The sequence below is a fragment of the Mytilus galloprovincialis genome, chromosome 13, assembly GCF_965363235.1.
Source record: "Mytilus galloprovincialis chromosome 13, xbMytGall1.hap1.1, whole genome shotgun sequence".
NCBI classification, from domain to species: domain Eukaryota; kingdom Metazoa; phylum Mollusca; class Bivalvia; order Mytilida; family Mytilidae; genus Mytilus; species Mytilus galloprovincialis.
In genome coordinates, this window is record NC_134850.1 from 6,177,416 (window position 1) to 6,199,958 (window position 22,543).

A 22,543-nucleotide genomic window follows, 5' to 3' on the forward strand; every position below is an offset into this window, starting at 1 on the left:
TCATTTCGTACTTAAAAAAATGTCAACTACATAACACAAATGAAATAATGTTGCCAATAAACAACTGATTATATCCCTTGTAACTAAGGAAGTGCTCTCTACTTACTCTTCATCCTCTGATGACGTGCTTAAAGTTACAGGATGACATCATGAATTCATTTCATTATAGATTAGTTTTGGTGAGTACAAATTACTCCGTAATTTTATTCTATGTCAACTTTGTAACGGCAAAAACATTGATAAATTTTGGCATAAATAATTTTTTTTACATAAATCATTCAAAGTCTATAATACTGACTCTAATTCAATAAAAAACATTTATCTGGTAGTATTATGGTCAAGAAAAACATCCAAAAACCACAAATAGGTCAACTACATAACGGTCAACTACATAACGCAGTGAATCGTTATGTAGTTGACAAAAAGCGTTATGTAGTTGACAATCATGACAATGCTGAATTAAATTCACTTTAAAATATGTTTCTAAAAAGTGTTATTTTAACTGTTTTGAAAAAAGTGTGATGATTTTTATGGAAATATATATCAAGCAAAATGTAAATATTATTAAAAAAAAATTAGGGACCGAAACTAAATCCGTTATGTAGTTGACATATGTCCCATACTTCATTGTACTTGTTTCTATGTTATTTTTTAAAATATTTTTGTAGTAGCATTTAAGATTGCATATTTTTATTTCAGGTTGTATTGTTGTTAAACTATTCAATTTCATATATTAAAGTCGAAAATTGAATATTTTTTTTGTATTGTTATTTCACAACTGAAATATCCACATTTTTTGAAAATGACCCAAATATGAACACACTATATTGATTTCAATGCTAGATTAAAATCAGCAAAATAATATAAGTTCAATAAGTTAAAATTAAGCTACAAACGTATGATAGAAGTTGATGTAATAATCAGGTGTTAAACAAAAGGATTCGACAACTTCACGGAAGCCAGCCGTGTATGCCTCTTTCAATTAGATACCAACCATATTATTGAATAAGCCATGACGCAGGTGAAACCTTCATCATATTTCAGGGTTGATAACTTGATTATCAGATGTTTCTTGTCGTTGGAACTCTATACAAAACAAATTAATGTAATTCAAGGGATAATGTGATTCAAGGGATAATGTAATTCAAGGGAAAACTCTAGAGTGAATTATTGAATTACAAGTATTGACATGTGCATGCAAAACTGACGGTCAAATCAAACAAACATGTAAAATTGTTTTGAAATTTGAAATATAATTAGGATACACACATGTAAGAAACGAGAATTAAATTAAAAAAATACTCATTAGAATATTGCGTTTGGTACATGTACATGCATATGTACTTTTATACTGCCAAAATCTGCAATGACATTTTATTGAAAAGAAGATGTATTTTATATAGCTAATTTTAGTGTAAACATTGTACATTGTATATACATTTTAGATAGTCTCTCATAACTCTTTTTAGAGTGGCTCTTGTATGTTTTATGATGTTGTTTTATCAACTGTTTGTATGTTTTATATAATGAAGAGGTGAGACTTAAATAAAATATTGTCTTGTCTTGTCTTGTCTTGCATTTCGTGAATTATACCTCAATAAACCTTGTTTCCGAATCCCTTTGTAATATTGTATCACTGTATTTATATGTGTATGTCATGTACATGATTTTTTGAAATAAAATATGTTTAAAGTATACCTCAATAATCTCCGTATAGAGACACAGTCTTCCTTAATTATTTAAGAAAACTAACTCGTAGAGACAGCCTTGAAATAATTCCTTAATTATTTTAAATAATGCAGGCTTTCTTTCCTCTGTATTGTTTAAAGTATTCCAAAGTATTCAAAAATGTGTTTTTCATTTAAATAGATATATGAAGATGTGATATGAGTGCCTATGAGACAACTCTCAATCAAACTCACAATTTATAAAAGTAAACCATTATAGGTCAAAATATACCTGTTTTCATTACGAGGGAAAAATGAAGAGATGCGAAAAATGATTTGCGGAAAGGACACAAGTAAAAGATTGTTTACAATATGGGATTTGCTACTTGTTAAAGTTATACTTAATGAATGGCTGTTATTTATTTTGAATTTTATGGTTCAATAAATTCAAAATAAATTATTGCCATTCATTATAAATAAATTTCTATCAAAAATAAGGCTCAAAGATATATATTAATACGAGTAACAACGTACACAGATGTTTGCGTATGAATACACAACGTTAGAATGGGCGTGTCGTCATAAAAATTGATAACATTGAAAATAAAGCTAATTCTTTTAACCAATCAGAAGACAGTAAATACACCAAATTTATTTATATCGAAATGCACTATGAATTGGGTTATATTATCGATAATTATTGTATCGGAATAATGGTGACAAATAGAATGCACTAAAGCATGTCGAGTTCATACTTTTAATCTTTGTTCTTACGATTCTCCACAAAACATCCAAAAATAATTTAATACACGCAAAGTAATTTTGAAATTAAGATTAATAGTTTAATTAATGAATCTGTATAATTGCAAAAGCATAATCAAGCTATGGCAGATTAACAGCATATCTATACTTATTGTATGTGTCGTTTCTCTTCGTTCCACAATATATTAATCCTCTGTGTCCTATAGGTACCACGCAAAGTGGCATTTGTCATCCATTCGTATGATTATTCAGTTTGGATTATTTTGAGAGAAAATCAAAAATAAACGTGTCCGGATATTTTTTCCGTCATAGGAGGGACTTTTACGTCTGTACGTCATAGACTTCCGTTTAGGTCCTTTTCATAGGTATTCAGGGACAGGACAATTATTTTCGCGTTTATCTCAATGTATACTATGATACTTAAATATCATATAGAGACTCTCTATATTATATATGAATGATCGCACCGTGGATAATAAACTCGGAATTGAGAAAATAAAGTTAATATAGATACAATATACAATTATGTATGTTCATAGTATTTAGAAAACGCAAAATAATTAAAGTTAACAGAAAACAAAAAATAACTGACTTTAGAAAAAAAGGGAGAGGGCTTAAAAAAAATATCACCAAGTACCTATGACCTTTGATCTCTTTCCTCAAATTCTACATTCACATATTTTTTACATAAATTCATCCTCAGAGGCGGATTTAGGGGGGGGGGGGCCCGGCCCCCCTTTTTGGGAAAAAAATTGGTTGCTTATATAGGGAATCACTGAAGCGTGACTGGAGCGACCCCCTCTTAGGTCAGTCAGTTGGCCCCCACTTATGAACATTTCTGGATCCGCCACTGATCCTTCAACAGTTTACATACTTTCAACCACGCTCTAACATGTCTAGAAACCGAAGCTGTTTTAGTACCATATTATAATATTTTGATCAAAGTTTCTATGTATATTCTATACATTTATAAATTCATTTTTATTATTTTTAAAATATTGATTGCATATTTGGTTAACTAAATGAGATAATTTGAGATTGTATTATGTTTCTTTTTCTTTTATATTCAGATAAGCAATTTATCGAGTACTAAACATATAAAACATTCCGAATACACGTACGTTGCCTACGTGATTCACTATTTCTATTTTCATTAGCATAATTTGTATTATCATCATAAGAATCATTAATCTCGCGGTTCTATCTTTACTTAAACTTAGCGCTCGTTCTCGGGAGTATCTCAAATATTTCTGAGGTAGATATTGATTCAAAAGGTAGCAGGTAAACTTGTTTTGGTATTGATATAGTATGGACAGTCCTATTACACTTATGTAAATCGGTAATGAAAATGTTAAAATATTAAAACCATGGTATTTGTCTACGTCATTTATTTGATGACTTCCGGTAATGGCTTGACCTTTATATTTGATAAATGTGCAAGTTCCGGGCTTAATGTAAACATAATGGGTCAAAATCATACTATGACAAGTAATTGCAAAGGTTTAAGCAAATTATGACAAGCAACACTTATTTTTGACGTTGAAATATATGAAAATGACTTATAACCTAAAGAACAACGGAAAAGGAACGGACAAACACGATATATATAAGAACAGTTTAATAAGAAGGTTGGACAAACTCTGTTGAACAAAGTTTTATATGAATAGTTATTACATTAGCTAGGTGCCAAACAATTATTCAACCAATATCTATTTTAAATGGCCGAAACGAAACAATCATATAGCTCATTAATATTGCATATTCAATTCATTTCTTTTGGGATATAATAATATTTGAAAAAAGTAAGAAGAACGAAATTAAACGAACAGCAAATACAGCAATTTAGACAAGTAATGACTGCTGAAAGCTTTTTTTTTAATCAAACAAAAAAATAACTAGATCAAGAATTACAGATTAATATTAGATGGATACATAAAATGCTTCTTCTATTCTCTAACGTCTGTCCCAAACAAAACTGTGTCATTTGGACTCGTGTGGAGAGTTTTCTCATTGTTAATCATACCACATTTTCTTTTTTATAAAAAATGTTTTCGTAACAGTTGTTTTAGTTTATGGTTATAGACCATGATTCTTACAAAACGATTATTAACGTTTCGTTTCCCTAAAGTTTATCAGCTTAATGACCTTTCAATGATATGATGTTCACGATTTTTAATGGATTCTCTATTGATGTATACCCCTAAGTTAAATTTCAAGTGACAGATTTAAACCTTATATCTTAAGGGTAAGTCTGGCTAAGTTCGGTTCGGTTATATTTGCTTGATTTTCGGACCCGATGAGCTACAAGGAATGACACATAATAAGAATTATGAATTATAGTTAAAAAAAACACCAAACGTCTGATTCCTGCCTTCAAGAGAAATAATAATTAATCCCCCTAACGGTGCTTTCAGCAGACGACAGCGAGAATCCAACCAACAATGTTCTTAGCAGACAGCGGAAATGTACTTGATTTAAACACCTCCACTTCTGTCTTTTAATGTTACTAACTTTGAGTTGCATGGTAATCGCTGCTTAGACACAATGATTAATTCTATATAATTTGAAAAGGACAAATTATTTATAAGGCTATTTCTATTTCATCAAGGAACAAATGCCTCCTACGTATCTGTCTTTTCATTGAGATTACTCATTTTGTTGATTATGTATGAAAATCGTACGAGTAAGAGCAGGAAGGGACCAAGTAAGATGCAGATCAAGGATTTTGAAAACGAGGCCGCCAAAAAGACAAGGTTTTGATAACTAATATGTATATTATTTGACCTATAATGGTAAACTTTTATAAATTTTGACCTGGATGGAGAGTTTTCTCATTGGTACTCATACCACATCTTCTTATATCTATGTAACTTGTGTATGTACATGGTCAGACTCAATGTTATTTTTTTTAAGAGGAACACTAATTTATTCATCTGGAAGGTCATTGTTCCTTTTTGCACCTTGAATCAAATAAAATCATCATTAGAACTGATTTGACTTTTCACTTGTAATTTCGTCTGATCTTAAACTAATTTTGTTAAATATATTAGTTGTGATGGTAGCAATGTTTTTATATTTTCCTTTTGGACGCTTGTTTGAGCTTCTCGGACTAAACAGGACGACCGGATCAAACCGTCGAGTACACCTAAACAAGTAATAATGAAAAATAAAAAAATAAATCATCGGGCATAAAAAAAAACCTGGATATTAAAATGGCCAACAATTATAATAAAAATGTAAAATAAAAATTAATGACTGACTTACAATTAATTAACATTGATTATATCTTCGTCCATCTTATATGTAAAATAAGAGTACACAATCAGTCTAGTTCTATGCTAAAACTACAAAGTTTGAAAGACATTGGCAATTCATGTGTAAATATAAAAAAGAATATGCGGTATGATTGCCAAAGAGACAACTCTCCACAAGAGACCTAAATGATACAGAAATTAACAACTATAGGTCACCATACGGCCTTCATCAATGAGAAAAACCTATAGCGCATAGTCAGCTATAAAAAGCCCCAAAATGACAATGTAAAATAATTCAAACGAGAAAATAACGGCCCAATTCATTTACAAAAGATGAACGAAACACAAATATGTAACACATAAACAATCGGCGACCAACGACTGTTTATTTGAATATATTGAAATTATAGGAATTCTAAGATTTTTTTAACAACCTTTATTTTGGAAAAGTATAAGAAAATTATATCCGAGAAAATACCAATACCACCTTAATAATTGTAATAACACTGAAAACAATAGACGATTATCAGAAAAAGAAATTCTCATATTTTGATATTGTATATCAATAGATTGGAAACGCCAAGAATCTGTTGATCTGAAATCGTTAAAGTTTATATATTTAATGCATTGCATGCTGATAAGAACATCAATTTGATGATTTCTGATTAAAGTGTCATGGCTGAAAGCTGTTCATATACTGATAACGATGACAGACGAGATTTCACGAGATTGCCGTCTTCGCGAATAAAAGAAAATTTATATTCTATCTTCAGTTTATAAATATATATTGATATGGTAAACTTGAGAATTATTTAGCGTTGTCTCTTCTATTTGCCCATTTGACTAATTGACCCCGTAGAGAAATATTTTTGTTTGCTAAATATAAAAACATCTCAGTATGATCCACTATCGTCTCCTTATTAATTAGTAATAAGCAATACATCTTCGACAATATTTCAAATGATGCATGCGCAGACAGTACGTACCAACGGAACATTCATTACTCATAGGTCGACACATCATAATGGAAACACAAATAAATCCAAAGATAAAAAAGCCACAAATTAATATGCATATGCAGAAGTTGAACAAGATATATTTACATAATATGAATAATAACCCTGCTTTGTGCAAGATTTACACGCTGAGCCAGATTTTCAACGTGCTAGTTATCAAGGTACTAGTCCGGAGAAATACATAACACCTTACCCAGACACAAATATTCTGTGCCAACTTAAATTGCTCATACTCCTTATTGCCGCATGCTAAGAGGGAGAAGTAGACAAATACCAATTTTTAAAGTCTGGTTTGATTCTGGCGGTGCTTAATTTCACGCCCTCCCGCACACTAGTGGCAAATTTCAATTTAAACGATAAATTCAGTATCACTTTTATAAAGATTGTTATAACCATGAATACAAAATATCGATTTTAAACATGACGATACGTATAGTATGAATCTTAATGATTAGATAAATATTTTTACAACGACGTTTTCAGTCTTGATATTATTTCTGCGACATATTGTAAACCATAATAACATAATTAATACGATATTCACCATTCTAAAAAAATCTTTCTGCGATGTGCACCATCCTGATATATTCACACAACGACGTTAAATACCATTTTGACATATTTTAAGGATATACATCAGTCTAACATATTCTTGCTACGACGTTGACCATCCTGGCATATTCATACTACGACGTATACCATACTGCCATATTCTAACGACATACACAATCCTCACATATTCTTATTACGGTGTTTATCATGACCCATTCTTACTACGACGTACACTATCCTGACATATTCTAATTACGGTGTTTATAATGACACATTCTTACTACGACGTACACTATCCTGACATATTCTTATTACGGTGTTTATCATGACACATTCTTACTACGACGTACACTATCCTGACATATTCTAATTACGGTGTTTATCATGACACATTCTTACTACGACGTACACTATCCTGATATATTCTAATTACGGTGTTTATAATGACACATTCTTACTACGAAGTACACTATCCTGACATATTCTAATTACGGTGTTTATAATGACACATTCTTACTACGACGTACACTATCCTGACATATTCTAATTACGATGTTTATAATGACACATTCTTACTACGACGTACACTATCCTGACATATTCTAATTACGGTGTTTATAATGACACATTCTTACTATGACGTACACTATCCTGACATATTCTTATTACGGTGTTTATAATGACACATTCTTACTACGACGTACACTATCCTGACATATTCTAATTACGGTGTTTATCATGACACATTCGTACTACGACGTACACTATCCTGACATATTCTAATTACGGTGTTTATCATGACACATTCTTACTACGACGTGCACTATCCTGACATATTCTAATTACGGTGTTTATAATGACACATTCTTACTACGACGTACACTATCCTGACATATTCTAATTACGATGTTTATAATGACACATTCTTACTACGACGTACACTATCCTGACATATTCTAATTACGGTGTTTATAATGACACATTCTTACTACGACGTACACTATCCTGACATATTCTTATTACGGTGTTTATAATGACACATTCTTACTACGACGTACACTATCCTGACATATTCTAATTACGGTGTTTATAATGACACATTCTTACTACGACGTACACTATCCTGACATATTCTTATTACGGTGTTTGTAATGACACATTCTTACTACGACGTACACTATCCTGACATATTCTTATTACGGTGTTTATAATGACACATTCTTACTACGACGTACACTATCCTGACATATTCTAATTACGGTGTTTATAATGACACATTCTTACTACGACGTACACTATCCTGACATATTCTAATTACGGTGTTTATAATGACACATTCTTACTACGACGTACACTATCCTGACATATTCTAATTACGGTGTTTATAATGACACATTTTTACTACGACGTACACTATCCTGACATATTCTTATTACGGTGTTCATAATGACACATTCTTACTACGACGTACACTATCCTGACATATTCTTATTACGGTGTTTATAATGACCCACTCTTACTACGACGTACACTATCCTGACATATTCTAATTACGGTGTTTATCATGACACATTCTTACTACGACGTACACTATCCTGACATATTCTAATTACGGTGTTTATCATGACACATTCTTACTACGACGTACACTATCCTGACATATTCTTATTACGGTGTTTATAATGACACATTCTTACTACGACGTACAATATCCGTCGAGACAACTCTCCACAAGAGACCAAATGACACAGAAGTTAACAAATAAACTGAGGTTACCGTAGGGTCTTCAACAATGAGCAAAGCTCAAACGGCATATTCAGCTATAAAAGGCCCGAAATTGACAAATGAATGTAAAACAGTTCAAAAGAGAAAACTAACGGCCTCATTTATATTAAATGAACGAAAAACAAATATGAAACACATAAACCTACGACAATTACTGAATTATAGGCTCCTGACTTATGACAGGCACATACATACAGAATGTGGCGGAGTTAAACATGTTAACGGGATCCCCCCTCCCCTAAACTCGTACAGTGGTGTAACAATACAACATTAGAACGATGCCTACACAATAATGCCTCTATCCATGTCATAATGAGCATATAGCATGACACGAAGGAATTATGTTCTTTAATGTGATCCATGTCCTTTCGTTGCGTTTGCTTTAATGTTGAGTAAATTACCAAAGATACAAAATAAGTTTACAACTGTCTTTCTGATGATATGTGATACAGTGATATCTTTTAAGGATGTAGTCATGTCACTGACAGGTTTGGAAATTTTATTATATGTTTTTATCGACTTGGTTTTTTTTCTTACAATACAGGGTAAATATTTTGCCCCATATCACCCACTATTCTTCTCATTGAAAAATTCAACAGCTCATAAAAAATCATTGCCAAAGTTTTAGCAGATTCTAGATTGTTTCTTACGATTTGAGATCGAAATATTGCCAATGCTAAAAGTAAGGTAAAGGTCCGAGTCATCATTTCCCCGCCATTAAAAAAAATCTAATATATCGGAAAGGAGTTCCAAACCTATCAATATTTTTAGCTTATTTTGTTTCTTAGTTAATTCTCTTCTGACTTAAAATATCAATTCACCTAACTACATCCTTAAAACGAGATTATATTGAAACATTAAAGATTAACCTGCTTTATTCGATTATTAGCGATGTCATTTTCCTAAAGTCAATCAATTTAGTCATGGCAAACAAATGTTAATTTCCGATAATAAAGAATTGACTTTTGATATCCAATAACGATGTAACATGCTATGAGTTTTCTTTTCTAGAACAATACAAATTTTTATTATAGCAGCTACACCTGAAAACCTTTTATCCCTTGATCAATTTATAATTCAATATGAATGATTTGTAAATTTTCCATCCCCTCCTCACTGTTATCAGTAAGATTGAAGCTAAATACAACCTCAAACTTCAAACAACTGCATTACAATAACATAACACTACATAAGGTAACATAAGGTTCATACGTGCTTCAATGCAGATAAAAATATCATTTCACAATCTAAAAGTCAGGTGGTATTTTAATGAGGGTGGTAAAGGGTTATTTTCATGCAACGTGATTTGCCATTTTTATTTCATGTGTAGCCCTGTAAAAGGTTAGTTATTCACCGTGTTTCGTGAAATCGGTAAAAAGGTCAACGAGCAAGAAATTTTTGATAGTTCGTTCACCGTCAAACGGCAATTTTATTTTGCGTTCTTCCGTACAGATCCCTACCCCCCATTTACGCCCCTTATTAATGAATATCTAAAATGTCGGACATCACTACGATACTATCGCTTTTTAAATTGAATAATCCAATCTGCAAATATGCAGGTCAAGCATGTTAAGCATGTCGACAGTTGCAAATTCCCAAATGGCAAAAATAGCAACACGGTCTCTGTGTAATTCACTGTTTCAGAATCTAATCTACCTGGGTAATATTTTCAAAAGTGTACACCAAAACGTCCTGATTGGTTAAAAATGTCATAAGCAATGAAAATTTAACCAATGACGTGACGTTATTTTCATTTTTTGGGTACAAACAATGAAATTACCTATTATGCTTTAGATTCTGAAACGGCCAATTCACGGTAACCACGTTGTCGTTTGTACCATTATACGGGGCATTTGACATGAACTACATCGCCATCATACCAAGATGTTCCTAAAAAACTACCAATAATTTCCAGAGATTGCTGACGAAGTTAAAATACAAAAGAATTATTATTATAAATCAAGTAGTTATACCCCAATCTCTAAGGGAGCATATTTTATTTTTAGGTTATTAATAATATTTTTTTTCAGATATGGTATAAAAATAAAATCACTCTGCAACTTTGCAAAATTTCAAATGATTATACTTTAAGGATATATATTATATATATAAATGATACAGACAAAATGGTATTTGAATTAAAAAGACATGTTCATCGAATATATGTAAATATTGTATCTCAATATAGGAATGATGGATATTACAATTAAGTTAAGAAAAAGGTTGTGTACTACATATACGTGCAATATATAGCAATATTGTTGAAGATGAATACCATTTTATTTTATAATGTTACAGGTATAGTGATGTATTAAAAAACAGAGTTTCAAAAACCATCTACGTTTGATATATAATAACATCATCAGAGTTTTATTTGATGACTCACGTTTATTTATGAAAAAAGGCACACGGAAAACCTATGTATTTCTGAATTATCAATTCTCAAATACATCAACCGAAACTGCCGACTGCCCTTGCTAATAGATCGGTATATGGGTAATTTTGATTTATGTCAGTTGTGTTTGCGCCTCCTGCTAATCTGACGAGTCCATTTCATACTGATTTTGTGTGAAATATAATTCCGTTTATAATATTATAAAAAATCAAGCATTTGGCTTACATGTTTGAATTATGAACATTTTGTCACGCTTTAAACGCTGGCTGTTTGTACAGTTTTAAAATGGTTCTACGATATGGATTTTTTTCTCATTGTTGACAGCCGATTGCATTGAGTGTGTAAGTAAAGGTAATATCTTTGTTTAGCTTGCTTGCTAGCTGAACCGTGGAGTTATTATAAGGTTAGATAAACTACCCTCCTTTAAGAGTAGACTAGTCCGACAGATTACCAATCTATCTGTCTGTAGGACTAAGCTACTTTGAAAGGAGGGTTGTATACCTTACCTAAAAATGACTTCAGGGTTCAGCTAACAAGCAAGCTTACCAAATACATAATTTTTTCCTACACACTCAATCCAATGGGCTATAACAATGTTTAATGCCTTACGGTGACCTTCGGTTGCTTACGTCATATGTACTCTGGTGGATAGCTGTCTGCTATTCATAATATGTCTCCTTATATTAATATTCATTTTAATGCCAGACATGTGAAATAATAGATATCGTCCCCATTCAGTTCGTGTAAAATACATTGGATTTTTATGAATGTATTGCAATAGTTATTCTCGATATGCATCGTTTTAATTGAACAATACCCTTTCCTTATTTCAACCCATAACATGTTCAATTGATTGACAAATTTATATTTCTTAATGAACCTTATTGTTGATAACATGTATTGAGTCGTCAGACGCCTACACTGCTTTTGTTAAAATTTCAGATTTAAATGACTTTGTACTCCAAACAGTTGCATATTAGTTGTAGATTGCATGTAACGAACTGTCGCGGAACTAAATATTCCTTTGTGGAAAAGTAGAGATTAGGATCACAATACTCAGTTATCAAAATAAGAGAGAGAGAGAGAAAGAGGAGATGTGGTATGACTGCCAATAAAACAACAAACCAGTAAAATTCAAATGCAGAAGATCAACACCGTTCCAGCCTGCAACAATGAGACAAACTCGTACCATAACAGCCCAGACAAGAAAAATGTGAAAAGTAGTTAGCCCCAATTTGGCAATGTCTGGTATTAATCCACGTTGCAAAAACATACAATGTACGGTTCACTCAAATGATCATTATACGAAGTAATATAGTGTATAATAGAGGTTTATACATTCCATCATACTTCACATCGTATTTTATCGTATAGGTCGCGGAAATATCTGACTCCAATTACTGGGTCTTTTTATTTACTGTACAATTCATCAAATGCAGAATTTGTTGATTAAAATACATAGCTGAACAATTTTTTTAATTGACAGATATTCATTACTCGTACTCGTGTAACGTCATGTAGAATTAAAATTTTTGATAGTTTGTTAAAATTTGAATCACGAGCAATCTAATCGTGTATTCTTTGTGTACAAATTGTAATTATAATTTGTACAGATATTTTGTACAAGTTATCAGTGTTTTATGAACCGCCAAACACAAATGGATGATGCAAACACACAGTCTTTTATTTCGCATATTTCTGTCATGTTTGTACTACATGATACAGTTTAAGGCCGTGTTCACACCAAACGCCATGTACAGTAAACATATTTACATTTAGTTTAATGTAATGTACACTGGTTTCACATTTTTGTTCACATCTAAAAACCTTGTTTGATTACCTGTACATATGTACATAAGATTTGTTCACACTTGTACACTATATGTCATTTAAATGTTCATAACGTAGAATCAAATGCAAATTTTTCGGACAACTTCTCTAGTAGTTAGGGAACGACCATTTGACTTCAAAAAGGGGGAAAATGGATTTTTTCTTGAAAAATATTCTGATCCCCAAGTTGATAAAAAAAAATATTCTGGTCATAGAGATGATAAAAAAATATTCTGAACCCAGAGTTTCCCCATACATTACAGTGTAAAATATTGAAAAAAGATATTTAATTGCGTGCATAAAATAACCTGAATAAAAACGTTCGTGCGAAAAAAATTCTGACTCAAAAATATATACCCCCCCCCCTTTTTTTTTGAAATTAAGTGGTAGGTCCTTTATGAAAGCCATTTTGACGATTTACAGTAGTTTTTAAAAGATACTACAAATGTCTTGATTGCGCATTAAAAAATGCAGACTGCAGCAGCGTGCTCACAGACGAAGAAAAGGGATTGAGATGTTAAGGATCACTACATTTTTAACTTTTCTGTTTCTTTCAAATGGTATTTCTTCTCCAAGGAGTATTTAGCAAAGGGAGATGTTTATGCTTTTTTTTTAATTTCTTAGTGTGTTTTAACGGATCTCAGATACCAGACCGACAGTACAACTTACCTCACACTTTTTTAGTAGTGAGAGAATCGTTGTTTGAGTAAAGACCAGTGGCAAATATATGGCAAGTGTATGTCCAGTCGATTCGGGAATACCTTTTCAAATGAATTATGTGTTCGGCATTGATGCTTTGAGTCTTGATAAGGGGTTTATAAAGCTACATAAAAGTTGTTTTTATAACAAATGACCATATCAAGTTAAGACAAATATTTCTGTAAAGAACTTCATTAATAATTGTTATAAATATCAAAATTATTCAAAAATCGTTACTTCCTTAAATATACTTGGAATTTAATTTCTTAATGCCAATTTATATGTACACTTAACCTACACAAGGCCTGCATTGACCATCGACTGCATGTAGACAAAACATGATTGAAACTACATGTAAACATTGAGTGTTATCAATGGGAACGTAATCGTGTTTAGTTTACATGTGAATTACACTAACACAACACCGAATTAAGATCAATGTGAACACGGGCTTGAATACTCAACATTTATACACAGACATTATAATTATTAAATAACACAAAAGACTTTTTATGGATATGATTTTGGTATAAGGATTAAAATAAAATTAGAATTCAAACAATTCAAGTGTTCTTATTTTCAGTTTGAGGACAAGGAAAATAGCGCATAATGTTAGGTTGAATAAAAATTTAAATTTAAGACGCTAAACTGATACATTTTAGAAGATAAGTTTTATAAGCTAGTGAAAAAAGGTGTGTGTCAAAAAACCCTGTACACAGTATAAATTTTACAAACTTGCATCTTGTACACAACAGTTTAGGAAGAAATCAATATAAATAAACATAGGAATACATAAATGATATATGAAGATAAAGGAAGACATTCTTCAGTGATGAAAAACTACAAGAAACTCGACTATTCTTTTGAATAAATGGATAAGATAATAATAATGCAACATCGTTTGTAAGGTACAATATGATTGACTGATGACTCCAAATTTGAAAACGTTTGCACAAACGCAGATGACATATAATAATGATTTCTGTCAGTTTTATTTGACAGTATTGCGTTGCTATTAAACTTAATTTGCGACCATCAAATTACCAACTGATACCGTTGGTGCTTAAACTTCAATCTTCTAATTATCATACATGACCATTTTGATTCACGACCAACAAAGTTTAATATGGAAAACGGTAACAATGCAAATTCACATTTTTAACAAAATGTTGTAGGTTTAACGCATATTTTTTCATCTATATAATAATTCTATTTAAATGATTAATGAGCATTATACAGGTTATTTATATCAGGAAGGATGACGAAACGGAACAGGTTATACAAAATACGAGGGAAGGACGGCAGTAAATATTCTACTGCAATTCATAATATTAATAAATAAAGTTAAAGAAACTGTAAGGTCATTTTACTCTAAATTTTTAACAAGAATGATTACTGACATTCATTTTGATTTTTATATTTTTCATGTATATGAAGGTGACAGATTGGTTTTATTTCTTAATAAATTTGCAAATTACAAACCCCTCCATCCTATAATTAAAGTTACCCAGAATGAAAGGAAATAAGACCAAATGTAAATATTAATGTATGATACATGTGATAAAGGTTGACCTTCTCTAACGTGTAATAACTTATTACCGGATGTCGACGGTTAACAAAGGTTATATATGAAAAAGTTTATAATGACTGCACATCTGTCGTGTACTGTCTGTTTGCATTTAACAGGATTAGTATAAGGAACGTCTTCCTCCTTCATTGCTTTTAATCACTACATAGAACATTCAATTATTCATGAAAAACTGTGAAAAAGTTACTTGTCCTCACATATGTTTGTTACTAGAAAACAGTTTATGAAAGAGACCCCAGAGAATCCCTGCTTCTTTATAATTTTGACAACCTTACAATTTTTCATGAATTCGATGCCTGAAATCCACGCGAATTGGTAAACATGGACTAATGCCATAACTGATACATGTAATTTGACATATTACATAATATAGTCAACATATATAGTAGAACTTGAACAGTTGTATGACACATTATATTGTATAGTCAACATATATATTAGAATTGTAACAGTTGTATAGGTGTATCATAACAATTTATAGATGATTGAATAATGAAATTGAAGAAATTGGACATGATCTACATTATGAATATATACTTTCGAATTTTTAAATTGAAATTCTATATTTTCTCCTCCCCCAAAAAAACCTTTTTTTATGAATTGTATATTATATTTGAATGCAAACTCGGATATATCAATACAAGAAGCATTATAATCGCACACTGAAATGTTTATGCGTTAAGAGAAATCCCACCTTTTAAACTCCAACCTTTTAAACTAAGGAACTTGAGTTTATTGAAAAAACTGATTACGGCAAAATCGAGGCATGAAAATTAAAGTTCTGAGACTTAAAAGTTCAAACTCATCAACAAATTAACTTGAAAACAACGTATGCAAACTCTTAGTTTTAAATTACATTCGATTATTTTACAATAAAAAGAAAACCAATAAAATAGATTTTAAAGAGACTCACTTTCGTTGTTATATATCACTTAATTCAATATGGAAACATAATAGCAGCACTAACTTTATTGGACAAAAATAGTTCAAGTGAAAAGTAAACAAATTAACACAACATCAATATATTCATGTGAAGTAAATTCTATTTAGAATGCCAATTAAAATTTAATGAGCAGGAGCTTAATACCGTGGGAGTAATAGAACGTGTTTTGCAATGTAAATAGCACTATGGCTTCCTAATTTAGAAACTGCCAATTGCTAGTTCCTTTTTCTTTTTTTCTTTTATGCTTAATTATTGCAAAAACTTTCCGAACATCACAAGAAAGCGTTTACACTAGTTCGAAAGATTTTAAATAACTGAGGTTTGTATTATTTTGGCATGCATTGAGAATCATACTTACTCCCCTATAAAGGGTTGCAAGTCTTTAAACTTAAGCAGACAATTTTAAGTTGATCTTTTAAACTATTATGGTCTTACTTTTTATTCTTGAAAATTTGGCTTTCGAAAGGTATATAGAAAAAATGTAACTAGCTCAGTCATTTGACTTGATATGAATTTGCTTACCTTTCAACCCAATGCATATATCATGCAATTAAAGGAAAATTGAAAAAGAACAAAATACTACGGCTTTGGTCAAATAGGTTAACACGTTGCATCAAATGTCTATCAAGATAATAATGTAAACGCAATACAACGCACTTATGTATATGTCAATAGATATTAACTCAACGTCTTTTGAGATATTTCAGGTAAAGTTCAAAATGGATATAGAAAGAAGTCAATAAACCTATCGACAAAGTCAAAATAAAAAATAATCAATGGAAGGAAATCTATCAAATGATTTATTTTTATTCTTACAGTGAAAAAAAAAAACAGATTCGTACCAGTCTTTAACTACAACCCTTTACACAATTTATTTTTTTTTGTTTTCAAGACGTATATTTAAATAAACTCATCATAGATACCAGGATTAATATCTTGTTTTTGCTCCAGACGCGTGTTTCGTTTACAAAAGAAAATCATTGGACGCTCGAATATAAAAAAGTTAAAAGGCCAAAGAAAGTACGAAGTTAAAGAGCCTTGAGTACCAAAAATTCCTAAATGTGTTGACACATACAGCTAAGCCACTAATGCTAAGGTAGAAAAGTTTTTCATTAACGTTTTGTTAATAGTTAATTTATAACATTTCTAATGGATGTACAATAGTGTGTACATCATTTTTTCTTGAAGTACTTTTCCAGACGACATTATGTTTTTTTTTAAATCTTCTTCATCAGTTTGGCATTTAATAAACGTAGTTGGAATGATTTCTACGACAAACAAACTAGTAAGCGAGAAAAAAATGCTAAATTTACGAATTAAAGTGTATACCAACACACAAATGCATTTCAGTATGTTCTTGAACAATGTTTGCAAGTTCATCGAATCCAATAAAAACTGTATTTTGTCACAGCACTGAAATAGGTAGACAACCCACACTGTGCTCAACATTCTTTATCCAATTTAAAATGTTTAAAGAGCATTAGAAGCTCATAATTCGCTAGTTTAATAACGTGAACACAATAAAATTAATCATCGATCTGGACTTAATGTTTACTAATTGAATAGTAACCTAATAACAACACCAATTACCAATCTTTTGTTAGGATAATATGGCCGTATCGTATTTTTATTAACTTTATTGGAAGATTAAACAGTTGGGTGAAATTAAACTGTGTAAACATTGCTGACAATCGAAAGTGTACATGGAGGTCAGCAATGAGCCGACCACATTTAATATGAGGATTATGAGAAGTCAGCACTTCGGTGTTGACATGAATATCAATTATATGGTAATTTTTATAAATTTACTGTTTACAAAAGTATGAATTTTTCGAAATACTAAGCCTTTTCTTATTCGAGGCATAGATTACCTAAGCTACATTTTGCACGGAATTTTGGAATTTGGGTCCTCAATGCTTTTCAACTTTGTATTTGTTTGGCTTTATAACTATTTTGATCTGAGCATCACTGATGAGTCTTATGTAGACGAAACGCGCGTCTAGCGTATTAAATTATAAGCCTAGTAATTTGATAACTATATCACAATTCTAATTTAGACTTTGTGAAAGTAGGTGCTGAACACATGCTGATTCCTCAAATTTTAATCATTTACTATAGTTCTACTGTAAAACAATTACTATTATATACTATTAAATTACTATTATATACTATTAAATTACTATTATATACTATTAAATTACTATTATATACTATTAAATTACTATTTTATACTATTAAATTACTATTATATACTATTAAATTACTATTATATACTATTAAATTACTATTTTATACTATTAAATTATTATATTTTTAGTTTATTATATAAATAAAAAAGTATTTGGTTTTGCAATGTCTGCCTGTTTTCCTTTTTTTTGTTCTTTTTTATGTTTTGCTTTCAAAAGAAATTCCTTTGAAACAAATCTTCGTCATAAAGCAACTCGGGTAACGTTAAAGGGTCACACCACCCCAAGACAACTCAAAAAGAGAAAGAATAGAATTTCTGGGTTTTGTAAATGAACGTTCATGCATTATAACAATCGTATTCGTGTCTATTTTAAACGAAGGTACATTCTTACAAATAATATGTATATGAATGAAAGGAGATGTGTTATAAATAATCAGGGACAACAAACAAATATAACAAAAAAAAGCACTAGACATCAAAGGTCAATAAATGTATCTGGCATTTGTCAAACTGGTTTTGTTTTCGTAAGTCATAATTTATCTAAGCAAGATTGTTTGATAAAATACAAGGGCATCGATGTAACAGGTCACAATAAGAAACCGTCACGGTTTGATGGTTAAATACTTTTACACATTTCGTAGCCACAATCGCGTCCTTTATTCCTGGATTTATCCTATTGCAACTTTATTAGAGGCGTTCTTCTTACGTATCAGTCTGCCAAAGAATTAGGCAGTGGTGAAAACATAATAAACAAAAACCTTCCAAAATTTACATTTATTCATGTTCACGTTTTATAATTATGCACGAAATTAAAGTTTGTTTTCTTTTCCCGTTCTGGTAATTCAAAATACAATTTGGTTTAAGTGCACCTGAAATTTACAAATAAGGGGAGCTAATCCCATATTTTGCTAGCATTTTAACCAAAAATTATCTACAGATTTCTCGAAAAAAGACAGGCACGCAGATACAAAAGTCCCACCATTTCAAACTAAGGTCGAGGATAACTTAAAAAAGAATGGTTAGGTCGGTGAGTTTTTCTTTTTTCGATCCTGTTTTGCATTATTTATAAATTGCCTGATTCTTACAAAAATTGGCACTTTAAACAATATCAACAAACAGATATTTGTCACTAATTGGTAAGGAACAGGAGCACACTTTCGGGTGTTTGTGTGGTTTCGTGCTAGGCAGATATTCAGTGTCCTTTTCATTTTTTTGATGTTTTTTATTCGTTTTGACCATGGTGTGTTCTCTTTATCGTCTTATGGTAGATTTTAACAGCCTCTTGATACGTCCTTAGCACCTCCCATTTTTCCATCTCTGTTTGGTTATTTTGACTTTTAAATATTGCTGACATATAAAACCCAACTTTTCCCTTGTACTTTATAATATGTAACTTTCCGAAGACATGCTTAATTTTAAATCTAATAATTGCTTTACAATCAATGATATTTTAAACGCATTTACAAAGCCTTTGACACAATTTACGGTATGTACAACTTCATTGATACTTTAGGCAAATTTTTCATTTATATGATAGAAAAATTTTGAGACTCTTATATGTTTGCCATTTCACATATGTACCATACAGGTATTATATAATGAAGGTATACTTGATCATGTTTATATATAAAAAATCCTTTAAATAAAGTCACCAAACTTGTAGCGAATAAAAGACTGGTGCATCATACATGTATGTTAACAAAATTCCAAATTATATTTGATAAGACTATTGCCGCCAAAGCCGAACACCTGAAGTAATATACCAAATCAATTGCAACTCATTTTCGATATAAGAAAGAGTTTTTGATAAATATTGTATATGATATTTCAATTTGTTTTACAGTTTCAAAATAATAATTATAGTAGTAAATAAATATACAAATTATCAATGTAACTCAAAAAAAAATATTTTTCTATCCAAAAAAATCTGTGTATGAATATTATGATTTATTCATGTTAATATTTTCGAAATGTTAAATTAAAAGTTTCTTACCTTTTTTTTTCAATGAACGGTCCCACATACAATTTCACCAAATATGATCAGTGTCGAAGTAGCATTCAACAACTTCATAAATAAACCATTGCCTAAGATCATTACAATTATAAACACTACACAATTTCATAAACCAAGTTGTCTATGTACTTTCATTCTCCAATGAAAACTCGCCTACTGTCTTACGGGCGTGATACCTGGTGAAACAAACCCAATTAAGTAGTAATCAATTTATCAATAAGCATTGGTCACATTCTCTTGATATCTTAAGAATACTAAAGCACGTTGTTATCTGAGACAAAGTTGGGTTGTAGCACACGCTGTCTCAATACAATGATTAAACATATCGATGTCCAATAAAGTCTTTATTTGTTCACTTTGAGAACGCTTCTATCTATATTTATACTGGAATATCCTAACGTTTAAGAAACTTTACGTAAAGTTTGAGTAAATAATATATTTTATTGCGTAGAATAACCAAATACTTCTTTGTAAATATGAGCATTCTAATCGATCAACAAAGAAAATATTTTCTTCCTTTCAGTCAAAAGTGAATTTTGTGTAATTCTTGACTATAGGACTGTATATATACACATGCAATGCTATGTCTAATTTTCGCCACGGCGTCACAACTATTCGAATAGAAACAGGAAGATATTGAAACATATGTTTTGAGGATAATAATGTTTTAATTGAAATGAAACTGAAGATGTAAAACATATGTAGTTGCAATGTCGCATATATTCAGGTTTACATGATCATGCTGGTCATGAATTCTCCCATAAAGCATATAAAAAAATGATTGAAATTAAATGCAAATGTATGTTTAATGTTAAAAAATCTTTATTTATTTTAAGTAATTATCCTATGCAATTTACACTGCAAAATCTCCCAGGCTATATCATTTAGATCAAGTTTTGTATATGTTTTATCTTTTTTTTATACATAACTTTTTTTGTAAAGTTGTTTTAATTTTAGAGTTGTTTACGTGTATGTTGTTCATCTTTTATATATGACTTTGCTATAAATAGGTTTAATGCGTGTATACACATAACCATCATGTATATGTGAGATTAATCGCTCTCGTAACTGTTTTTAGAGTGGCATATGCATACGCTGTTGTTTACTGTAAATGTCTGTCTGTGTTTTATTACCTTATCCGTATTTGGCACAACTTTTTGGAATTTTGGACCTCAATGCCCTCAAATTTGTACTTGTTTGGCTTTATAACTATTTTGATCTGAGCGTCACTTATTAGTCTTAGAAACGCGCGTCTGGCGTATTAAATTATAATCATGGTAACTTTGATAACTATTTCACTGTTTTATATATACACATATATGTATACATGTGGTGAGACCTCGTTGTCTTTGTTTTGTATTGCGGAACGTTTCGTTTGCCATATTCTATTTCTAGTACTAGTAAATAGTAATTGGTTCGATGTTGTATTATTGTTATTTTTCTTTCTTACTTTAATTAAAATAAAAACAACAGGGATGACCGTGTGCAAAATATCATTATGTTCTGAGTTTTTATATTTATCTAATATCACATACTAGTACTCTAAATTTGCTGTTACAAAATGATAGAAATTATTATAAATTAAGGAATGTATCTCCCTCATGCAAAGCTCTGATTCCTTTCACGGATTTGGCTATACTGTTTGGACCTTTTGGATTATAGCTCTTCATCTTTTATATAAGCTTTGGATTTCAAATATTTTGGCCACGAGCATCAGTGAAGAGACATTTATTGTCGAAATGCGCATCTGCTGCAAGAAAATTGATACCGTTAATTTTATTATATAAATCATACATCTAATTAATAATAATTCAGCATATGTAATAAGGGACACGCCATTGGTAATTATT